The 12501-nt window shown below is 38.1% G+C and overlaps 1 pseudogene; it reads right to left on the bottom strand.

The window, feature by feature from the left end:
- Nucleotides 1–5320: 5320 nt before the first annotated feature.
- LOC149752719 (uncharacterized) lies at nt 5321–6443 on the bottom strand (annotated as a pseudogene).
- Between the last annotated feature and the right edge of the window lie 6058 nt (nt 6444–12501).

The raw sequence follows: 12501 nt of genomic DNA, 5'->3' as shown, positions 1-12501 counted from the left end.
AAGAAAGCAAAAGGTTCCTAAATGTTGGAGATGGAAGATCAGTTCCAATTCTAGCTTTAGGGATTCTGAAACTTGTATTCAATTTTCAAATAATAGTCTTAAGTGACTGTCACTTTTGTCCTTCTTTTCTATTGAATGTAATTTCTGTAGGCCTTTTGCCCATGAACGGTTATGAGATTTCAATAAAAAGAAATTACTGTGATATCGTTATGAATGGTGTTACTGTAATGCATGGACAATTGAGTAATGGGATTTACATATTATCACAGCCTGTTCATGTAATGTACAAGTCCAATAAGCACCCTAGAATAGATAATGTCACGGATGTCTACCTTTGGCATCATAGGCTAGGTCATATTAACAAGAACAGGATGAACAGATTAAATAAAGAGGGAATCCTCAATGTTAATGATTGTGAATCATTAACAACCTGTGAATCATGCCTTCTTGGTAAGATGACCAAGTCACCTTTTACTGAAAAAGGTGAACGAGCCAATGACTTATTGACCCTAGTACATTCTGATGTATGTGGGCCAATGAGCACAAATACTAGAGGCGGATATGCATATTTCATTACTTTCGCAGACGACCTTTCGAGGTATGGTTATGTCTATTTAATGAGACATAAATCTGAAGCATTTGAAATGTTAAAATTGTATCGTAATGAAGTAGAAAAACAAACTAGAAAGAGTATTAAAACTCTTCGATCAGATCGAGGGGGTGAATACCTTTCCAATGAGTTTTTGACATATCTGGAAGAGAATGGGATTCTTTTCCAATGGACTCCTCCTGGTACACCGCAGTATAACGGCGTGTCGGAAAGGAGAAATCGAACTCTATTAGATATGGTTCGATCCATGATGGGGTTTGCTGATCTGCCCATATCTTTTTGGGGATATACACTTGAGTCAGTCTGTTATATACTTAATAAGGTTCCAAATAAATCTGTGAATAAAACACCACATGAGATGTGGACGGGACGGAAACCGGTACTCTCTCACCTTAGGATTTGGGGGTGTCCGGCATACGTCAAACGTTTGAGGACAGACAAACTTGAACCCAAGTCTGACAAATATTTCTTTGTCGGTTACCCTAAAGAGACTAAAGGATATTATTTCTACCTTGCTGAAGAACAAAAGTTGTTCGTAAGCAATAGAGTTGTTTTCTTAGAGAAAGAATTCCTTAGTGAAGGAACTAATAGCTCTAATGTTGAACTTAGGAAAGTTCAACATGTAAAAGATCCGATACCATCCACTGAACCAATTGAGTCGGATTTGATTGGATCATATTCAGAACCCATCTTAGATGCACCATTAAGGCGATCAGGTAGAGTATCACGTCAGTCGGACAGATACTATGGTTTCTTAGTCCGGGATGGGGATCCTGTCGAACTTGATGAAAACGATGAGGATCCGATCACCTACATGGATGCAATGCAGAGGTATGACTCTGATGCATGGCTTGGAGCCATGCAATCCGAAATGGGATCCATGAAGGTCAATGATGTATGGACATTAGTTGACCCACCCAAAGGGATTAAACCCATAGGGTGTAAGTGGATTTTCAAAAGGAAACGAGGCGCAAACAGAAAGGTAGAGACCTATAAAGCCCATCTGGTTGCCAAAGGATATCGTCAACATTATGATATTGACTATGACGAGACATTTTTTTCCTGTGGCAATGCTCAAATCCATTCGGATTATGCTTGCGATAGCAACACACTTAGATTATGAAATCTGGCAAATGGATGTAAAGACCGCTTTTCTAAATGAAGATTTAGAAGAGGAGGTGTATATGATGCAACCTGAAGGTTTTATATCTACAGATGAGTCTAAGGTGTGCAAGCTTCAAAAATCCATTTATGGATTAAAGCAAGCTTCACGGAGTTGGAACATACGATTTGATAAGGTGATCAAATCGTATGGCTTCATTAAGAATGAAGAGGAACCTTGCATTTATAAATGGGCAAATGGTTCAGTTATTATATTTCTTGTTTTGTATGTAGATGACATTCTTCTAATCGGAAATGACATTCCTGCATTACAAGGAATAAAGGTTTGGCTATCATCTCAATTTGCCATGAAGGATTTGGGAGAAGCATCTTACATCCTAGGGATGAAGATTTATAGAGATAGATCTAGAAGATTGCTTGGATTATCCCAATCCACATACATTGATACTATACTGAAGAGGTTCAGTATGCTTAATTCCAAGAAAGGCTATCTTCCGATGGGCCATGGAATTAACCTCTCTAAGAGGGATTGTCCGACAACCCCTCAAGAAAGAGAGAGTATGGATAGAATTCCATATGCTTCGGCAGTGGGATCTATAATGTATGCCATGACATGTACTAGACCAGACGTGGCATACTCACTAGGAGTAGTGAGCAGATACCAGTCTGATCCAGGTAGCAACCACTGGAAGGTTGTAAAAACCATCCTTAAGTATTTGAGAAATACTAAAGACCAGTGGCTTGTCTACGGTGATTCTGACTTAAAACTTGAGGGATATACCGATTCAAGTTTTCAGTCAGATCAAGATGATAGCAAGAGCGTGTCGGGATATATCTTTACTCTTAAGGGTGGGGCCATATGCTGGAAGAGTTCCAAGCAGCATACAGTGGTAGATTCTACATGTGAAGCAGAATACATCGCAGCATCTGATGCCGCCAAGGAAGCTGTATGGTTGTGGAAGTTCATCACTGAGCTTGGAGTGACACCCTCCATTGATGGTCCAGTCACTATATTTTGTGACAACACTGGAGCCATAGCTCAAGCAAGAGAACCCAAAGCACATCAGCGGACCAAGCATATTCTACGTCGCTACCACCTGGTTCGAGAGATCGTTGAATGAGGTGACATTGATCTCTAGAAGATTGATACAAAAGAAAATCTGGCTGACCCATTTACCAAAGTCCTCGGCATCAAAGAGTTCAACGAACACAAGTCGAAGATGGGCATTAGATACTGTGCCGATTGGCTTTAGGCTAAGTGGAAGTTGTTGAGAATTGTATCCTAAATGTCAATCGTCAGCATGTTGATGATTGAATTTTATAAATGAATTGACAAATAAATAAAGTGTTATTTGGCATTATTCATCATTTCATTGTACATCTTCAAATGAACTTTTATATGATGAAGTCCTTCGAACTTGTTTTATGATAAAGGAGGATTTATCTTCAAATTCTTAAAACTGTTCGCGATCAAATGATATGTTGTTACTAGGACGACAGCATTATCGAGATTAGGTCGTTGTGTGACATATACGTTGGTTGTCCTTTTAACCAAGGAGTGTGGAGACAATGATATGTCACACAGGTGAAGTGTAGGAGTACATTTCACTGAACGTGACCAATTTCGGAACACTCTACTGTCAAGAGATGTTCCGAGTGGATATGGGTATAAGTTTGGCCCTCTGACCTGAGACCGCCACCTGTGACTAGCAAGCAACTCACTGTACTTTGGTACCGGACTACCTGAATTTTTAATTCAGTGACGGAAAGTCACTGGGTACAGTCAAGTACTTGCGTAGTCAGTTGTGAGTCAAGATGGAATGACCCCTCCTGGAAACAGGAGATAATGCCTTGTGTTCAATTTAGCAAAACCTTGGCCAGGGTAATCCTTGTGAGGAGTCACAGGATTTTTAAAGTTGAATCACATCATGGATGCACTTATTATAGAGTTGACAGAACTCTGAAGTCATCCTGGCATTTAGGAGTCATAGGGATAAATTATACGGTAACCATAGTCCAAGGGTTCTTGAATGTTGCTTTGCAATCATTCGGCCTATCCGGACGTCGGGTACCATTGCTAGATGGTCATTTCGATTAGTACAAAAAGTTGTTCTTATGCTACAGGCTTAGGTTGGAACCTATGGGGTCACACGCATAGAAGTTTCTAAGTTGATCAAATGGCTGATTGATGATTAAGAATCATTCAGGGATAATTTGGTCAATTCGATTGACAAATTATCCTAAGCAAAAGTTGCATTAAAATAATTATTGAATTATTGGAGCGTTAATTAGTAATTGGATTACTAATAAATTCAATTTGATTGAATTATTGGACTTTAATTAAGCCAAATTGAATTAGATTTAATTTGGGCTAAATTAGGGTTTGACCTAATTCGATCGGGTTCGACCCGAGCCGATTGGGCATAACCTAATTGATCGGACTTGACCCAATTGGATTGGGATTGACTCAAGTCAATTAAGAGTCCTTATTTGATGAGGATTAAGAGTCCAAATAATCAGAATTTATTATGGAGAAGAATTCCTAAAATTTAGGACCCTAGCTTTCTTTCTTGAAGAAGAAAGACACCTCATCGTTATCCCTAAAAGCAGTGGTGCCTATCCTCTTTATTTTTGGCCAATTTTTGGCGTGAGGAAAGAGGAGGCGTGGGGTTATTTTTCAGAAAAATATGGCTCCTCAAATCTTCCTAAAAAGATAGGAATCAAATCCCTAATTTGTAGGGAGTGCATGACGCATCAAGCGGGGTGACGTGCAGCTGAAGTTTGGGGCGCAATAACCCTCTAATTTTTAGGGATTCTTGGCACAAGATTACAATAGAATTTGTTCATCTCTTAGCTGCCGATTCACCAGAATTTTTTGGGAATTTTATCATCCAAATTCGTTGGCCAAAAGAGGTGTGAGGCATGGGAGGTCTTTTGGCTATAAAAGGACCCCCACACTTAGGGTTTGAAAAAGATGGTCGTTAGAAAGGGCTCTAAATTCTGAAAAAATTCTGAGAGCCAGCCACCTTCTCTCCTCCTTCTTCTCCTTCATCTCCATCCTTCATCCTCTCGAAGAAGAATCAAAAATTGAGTGCTTCGAGGGAGAAAAGTTCAGCCACTGCAGCACCTCTGTACGAGCTAGCACCCTGCAGTTGTGGATCTTCCTAGAGCTTCGCGTGGACTATCCGTAGAGGCCGGACACGTGTGCGGCTATACAAGGTGATCAAGGCATCATCAAAGTTCTCAAAGCAAAAAGGTATGAGATCTGATCTCATTAAAAATTAAAATTAGAAATCAACTAGGTTGCTGAAATTCTGTATGACTACATGTTAGACATAGAATCATGCCTACTTGTTTAGGATAATTGTTTAAAGTTCTGGATCTATTTTTGTTGTAGAGATATGATCTCTAGCATGCATAGGAATTAAATAGTTTAATTCATGCTTCCGCTGTAAAAAAATTTAAAAATATATGCATGCGACCACCAGGGTAACCAACAGTAACATGGTAGTCCATTGCATGCAGTTTAGCGAGTTTAACTTTCTTTTGGATTTTAAGACATATTGGACCTCCATACCTATGCAAAGCCTATATCTTAAACTGGAAGCGTTGCATAAGAAGATTTCTTATAATCTGCATTAAAGTTATAATAGGCTTGTCCCTAGCTTCCATGATGTAGCTATCAAAACATTTACAAATGTTGTTTAAAATTATATCACTCGTATAAAAAATTTATAGAATAATGCAATAAAGGTTACTGCAATAAGATTAGTAAGGCCAATGTGCTAAGCATACAACTAAATAAGCCTCACATCTAGGTCTAGGGCTGAATGCATGTCTACACCCCAAAGATAAATCCTGTCTAATCAACCATTCAGCTACTTTTGAGTCCAAATCAGCCAAAACTTTCATTTTAGACTGAAACTTAGAGGTCGTGAAATCCCTTGTTGCTGCATATACATTGCATCATTAAAGTTCTTGCCCTTCCACAACTTTCTAAAGTTCAAATGTAAATGCTTTATGCAAAATCTATGATCGGCATTGGGCAAGATGGACTTAAAGGTCTCCACCGACCCTTATAAAAAAATAATATTATGCAACAAACCAAAACAAAGGTTACCACTTTATGATTAGTGTGGCTAATATGATAAAAAAATGAATAACTAAGCCTCACCTTCTGCCTATCTGATATAAATGTCCATCCTTTCTCCTCCACCGACCCTATATCTCCCAAAAAATTCGTAACGAACCAACTCCTTAGCTGTCCTTGTTCTCGGCCTCCACCACTGCCCATGCAATAGAAAATATGTCATCATTCTCCATCTCTCCCAACGGCTACTAGCAGCTGCTCTCTTATGGTACCCTTCAAGTGGCACCCATTCAAGCCTATAATGGGTTGACATCCATTTAAGAACTCCCTCTTGCATGCATCAAAGCAAACATAAAGCCTCTGGAAGATGGGCTGGTCTGCTTTCCTAGGTAAGGTTCCCATAAGCATGGTGCTACCCGGGTTTGTCTTCTTGATGATGTCATAGTACTCCCAATGCTCCCCATATTCCTCACTATGTGACCCATGAATGGCCATAAGTGCTTTTTTCTTAGCCCTATATGGGCCTTAGAAATTTGTACTTTGACTTCTCTTTTGATCCAATCCACAGATCCTTTAGCACTTCAATTGGAATCAAATTTGATATCCTCCATGTACTTTTGACTAAGCCATTTGGAATTTATATTGTGGTTTTCAAAATGCCTACCATAATTATGAGTAGGCTCAAATTTCTTAATTTGATATGTCTCTGCCCTCTAAAGGGGAGAGACATGGATCCTCCATCTACAGTTTTTCTTGCACACTGCGGTGAATCTAGCCCTCTCATTGTATTTGTAAACATGGTCAAAGCCCTCCTATATCACCTCAGTGCCTTCCTAAATACATGCACTAAAGCAACAAACATGCAAATCTTCAGCTGAATAGGCTTACCAATGTTGATTTTCTCATTGAACTCCGAATTCTTCTGAAAGCTACCTAAGCTTCTAACCTTATCACTATTAGGTAACTTAACTTTCCTACCAAAAAACACATCATTTGCCTGTCCAGTTTCTTGCCTACTTTGTTCTCCAGTTTCTCCTCCCTACTATTTGTGGACCTCTATCTCGGTAACAGAGGCATCAATATAATGCTCAAAGAGGTCATCATCGTCCTCATCATTTTTCTTGAAGTCACTCAAGAAAAGGTCACTACCATTACCACTGCCCCACTACTACTATCTTCTTGTACTTCTTGTAGAGGTCTCTTACTAGACCTTCTTCCCTATTCATGTGCTACCTCATCTCCTCCCCTATCTATATTTACATTTACTAAACCCTCCTCTTCCGTAGAATGCTCTGTTGCCCTAACCTATGGTGCAACATGATGAGCAGGTCCTGCTTCTTCATCTTGCTGAGTAGATAGAAGTGGAGGGGGTGCCTCCACTAGATCCAAATCAATTTCATCCATGCCATGTTCTATGTGTATTGCTATATTGCTCACAACTCTTGTATCCTCCATCATCTTCAACATACCCATATCACTATTAAGTATTCTTAGTCCCTCTTCCATTGACTACTCAAGGACTAAATAATACAACCATTCAATCTTATGGTAGTCGAGATCCTTGGTCAAATTCTTTATCTCAATTAGGCTCATCTTGGTCACAATTATCGTAGTAATTGACAGAACCACCCACATTCTGCATCATGGGGGCGAAACAAAGGGAGCCCCATGGTGGATTTTCAAAAGTGAAAAGCTCAAACACCATGCTCTATTTATAGAAAATAGTGTTAATAGCTGTGGAAGCCATGTGGTCATGTGGTCATATGGTGATAAAGCCATAAAGTCTAACATAAACAATTATGTGGTCCCCAGCATGTGGTTATGAAGTCATGAATTCAGCTAAAAGGTAAGGGTTATTCAACCAGAAGTTTAACTTATTGTGCATGTTTGTAGTACCCCAAAGTATTGCAGCTTGATATTACTTAAAACTACCAGCACATGGATTGAAGAATCTTAAAAAGGTAGCACCTAGATTATGCAACTTTTGAGGGATAATCCCACCTTGTGGACCTCTAACATTCTAGAGGATGGAGATAATATTATGTTGCAGGGATTATGGTCCTTGCAGGTTCTTATTTGTTAGAAGAGTACAATGAAGACAAAGCTTTTCTGTCTCCCTTTGAACAAGAATAAACAATAACTTTGAAGGTAGGGCACAAATTTTTTATAGCATCACATATTCAAACCAACTAAAAGGCACACTTAGCAATATTCAAGTAAAAATGCATAGAACCCTATAATTCTCTTACCTATTTGAGGGTTCAAGTATAGCCTTTGACTTGAGCATGCCGGAGCACCAGCAGGGCATGACTTCCACCTCGACCGTGTGGATGGAAATAGTGGAAGGAGGGTAGCAAGAAGGACAATAGTCGGGGGGGTGGTGGTGGTGGAGGTGGGGAGGGAATGAGAGGGCTAGAGTTGAAATAGACGAGGAGGAGGTGTTGAACCTAAAAGATAGATTTTGATAATACAAAATAATTAAGTAAAAAGATAACTAATCTATTGACTTAAGTTTAATTGATTGATTTCAAAAAGCAAAGAAGAAAGCCTTCGGTTACTCTCAAATAAAGATCATCTATCTGAAGCTCTACATCAAGAAGCATAACTCCAAAAAGGCTATGAAAATAACCTTTCGAAGCTTACATGTAGATATAGAAAATTTCATTCTGAGCTATCTCAAGAGTCGACCCTAAGTTTGCTACGAGTCAACCTTTACACACTGTCGTTGACTGATACGCCCTCACAAGCCGACTTTAGTAGATCACGAGTCGACCCCAGAACAGTCTCAGAAAATAAACAGAAAGCTATAGAATTTATCATATTGGCGAGTCAAACCATGAAGTTCACGAGCCGATTTCAGTCTGACATGAGTCGACCCCAAAGACAAGCGAGTCGACCCTTGAATGGCCATAGAGAAAAGATAAAGAGCTAAAAAATTCATCGCATTGGCGAGTCAACCCATAAGAATTACGAGCTGACTCTAATCAAACAAAAATCAATCCCAGAACATAATGAGTCCACCTCTGAATGACCATAGTGGAAAGATAAAGAATAGTAAAACTTAGTTCGTTGAAAAGTCGACTTTAGAAAACGAGTCAACTCCTATTACTAGAAACTAGATGAGTTGACCCCGAACTGAGAGAGCTGACTCCACAATATACACAGAAGAAAGACAGAGCACCGCAAAAGTAGAAGCAAGCTCGAGTCGACCCCTGAAGATCACGAGTTAACTCTTAGAGATCACGAGTTGACCTTGGAAGGTGTCGAGTCGACCCCTCTATGCTTGACAACAATAACCACTAGTTTTTTTGTGAGTCAGAATGGCTATTTTTATCTCATAACAGCTCTTTTGCTTGTTTAAAAGCTAGGAGTGTGTTTCAGCCTCTTTCAAATGGTATAAATATATGAGAACACCAAAGGATAAGATGAGCTCAAGCATTACAAAGAAAAATTTACTAGAGCAAGAAAGAGAAAGAAAAAGAAAGAAAGCTTCAAAGTAAAAATCATTCAAGAGCATTCATAGTAAGCTAAATAATTATATCTTCTACAACTGAGAGTTGGTGAAGTGCATTTAAGATCAATCAAAGACAACCAATAGAGTCAAGCTCCATATATGTCTTTGTATTTATTATTTAGGAGCTATACTTTATTGTGCTTACACTTAATTCTTTCTATACTCTGTTGTAACAAGTTTCGAGGATTGAAACTTGGAGAAAGATTCATCCAAACCTTGAATTAGATAGTGTTGAGCCGAACAAGATCGTAATTGGTTAATTGCCATGCAAGAAGAATTGAAAGAAATAATGTTTGTGAACTTGTAAGTAGACCCAAGAATTATTCAGTAAAATGAACAAAATGGGTATATAGAAACAAACTAAATAAAAATAAAAATGTCGTAAGAAATAAAGTTAGACTTATTGTTAAAAGATATAACCAAGAAGAAAGCATTGATTTTGATAAAACTTTTGCTCCTATAGCAAGACTAGAAGCTATCAGATTATTACTTGTATTTGCTTGTTACATGAATTTCAAACCATTTCAAATGGTTGTTAAAAGTGCCTTTCTAAATGATTTTATTGCTAAGAAAGTTTATATAGAACAACCACCTAGATTGAAAATCATAAATTTTCAAATCATGTCTTCAAATTAAATAAGGCACTACATGGTTTAAAGCAAGCTTCTAGAGCTTAATATGAAAAATTAAGCAAATTTCTATTTGAAAATAATTTTTCAAGAGAAAATATGGATAAAACTCTTTTTATAAAAGGAAAAGTTAATGATACCCTAATTGTACAAATATATGTTGGTGATATTATATTTGGCGCAACTAATGAAGTTTTATATCAAGATTTTGCTAAGCTCATGTAGGAAGAATTCGAGATAAGCATGATTGGTGAACTCATCTTCTTCTTTGGACACCAAATCAAGCAAACAAGAGATGGAATCTTCATTAGCCTAAGCAAGTATACAGAAAAAATCTTTAAGAAATTTGACATGGAGAAAGCAAAGCTCATCGGTACCCCTATGAGCTCCTTTTGTAAATTAGACAAAGATGAGCAAGGTAAAAGCATTGATTTAAAAATTTATAAAGGCATGATAGGTTCTTTGTTATATTTTACTGCTAGTAGACTTGATATCATATTTAGTATTTGCTTATGTGCTAGATATCAATCTGACCCCAAAGAATCACACTTAACTGCAGTCAAAAGAATATTAAGATACTTAAATGAAATACAAGATCTAGGTTTATGATGCTCTAAATAATCTTCAATCAACCTAATTGGGTATTAAAATATAGATTTTGTTGGTTGTAAAATTGATAGAAAAAGTACTGATGAAACTTGTCAATTCTTAAGAGTTAATTTAATCTCATGGTTTAGCAAGACACAAAATACAATGTTTTATCTACAGTTGAGGCTGAATATATAGCAACCACAAGTTGTTGTGTTCAAATCTTATGGATTAAGCAACAACTTGAAGATTATGGCATAAAACTTAATAAAATACCCATAAGATGTGATAATACAAGTGCTATTAATTTAACAGAAAAATTACTTTAGCACTCAAAAACTAAGCACATTGAAATAAGGCATCATTTCATAAGAGGTCATTTGCAAATTAATGATGTAATAATTGACTTTGTTTGTTCTGAAAAATAACTAGCTGATATTTTTACAAAACCTCTTAGTGTAAACAAATTTTGTTTGATTAGAGATGAATTAATCCTTTTTGTTAATATCTATTTGTTAAACTTCTAATTATCTTTAATTCTATTTCGATTGCATTCTATTGAAAATCATGAATTTTTTTTCTGTGTGAGCCGACTCTTAATCTAAGGAGTCAACTCTAGATCATGAGGAGCTGACCTCTTGGAGTAAGAGAGAGCTTCGAGTCGACTCGAGAGTTAACTTGAAATTCTGCTAGCTATGGACGAGTTGACTTTTAGAAATTGAGGGGATGACCACACCACTTAGAAGCCAATTTGCAAGTGAGTTCGAGCCGACCCCTATGTCGGGAGATGGATGTTATATCCGAACCATCTCAATTATGTTTCATTTTGTCTCTCCTTTATTCCGTTTGAAACTCTGCTCTACCCTCGTCTCCTCCAAAATCATTTCATCCTCGACCTAAATTTCTTTCCTTTCGGGTGGATTGGTCTCTCAATGGCTCTCAAGAAGCAAATTGCTTAACGGATGAAGAGAACGGAAACTCTAGTACCGTCAAAAAGAAGAACCAAAGCTAGGATGGACGAGTGCCCCCACAGACTGAAGAAACAGGTCCTCCTTAAGCTGTTACAAGTCCAGTACCCCTCTCTACAAGAATAGTAACTATTGATCAGAATATTGATTTCAAATTTTTGGAACGAGAGGGTTTCTTGATTGGAAGCAAGCTAAAGTAGATGGGTTGGGAGTTTATGTGCTCTCTAGATGTTCCTATGTACCCCAACCTAGTAAGAGAGTTTTAGAGAAATGTAAAGTGGGGTTGGGAGCTTGGAGTCCATAGTCAAAGACTCGTATTCTGGTAGATATATTAAGTTTGGAAAGAATCTTTCACATATCGATTGTTGGACCATCAGATGACTATCTTGAAGAGCATCAGATAGGACTGCAACTCATTTTGGAAAAAGTAAATAAGATGAAAGAAGTCAGTGTGAGCCAAGTCTCCATGGAAATGAGACTTCTTCATTACATGATCAGCCGAATTTTCTTCCCTAAGATGGAAAGATTTGACTTTGTCTCAGAGAGAGATATTTTGGTGATGTTTCATGTGCTCAGGATGAGTCTTTTGAATCTGCCTTCACTTATGTTCCGCCACATACACAGGGCAACAAGCTGGTCGAAGGTATCTCTACCTTATGGCATGATTCTGACCTTGGTGTTTAAGGAACATGGTGTAGTACTTGACGAGAAAACCTGGAGAGTACTACTGCACACCGATGCCTACAATGACCGATCTCTGCATCGAATGGGTTATTACAAGATTGATGGTCATTAGGTGCGATGTGGTGGTGCTGGGAGACATAATGAGCACAGAAGTGATAAGGCTGCAGAGGTTGGACCTAGTGAGCCTGTAGCCCATATTGATGAGCACATTGAGCCACCTGCACCCATGAAGATGCATTCAGCTACGGAGCTTAGAGGTGAGGACTTCATGGCATCTTTCGATTTTCAACTTCCAC

The sequence above is a fragment of the Phoenix dactylifera genome, chromosome 10 (assembly GCF_051530095.1).
Source record: "Phoenix dactylifera cultivar Ajwa chromosome 10, Ajwa_hap1_PhDact_Kaust_v1.1, whole genome shotgun sequence".
NCBI lineage: Eukaryota > Viridiplantae > Streptophyta > Magnoliopsida > Arecales > Arecaceae > Phoenix > Phoenix dactylifera.
Note: the sequence above shows the minus strand (reverse complement) of the source record. Positions and strands in the feature narration are given on the sequence as shown.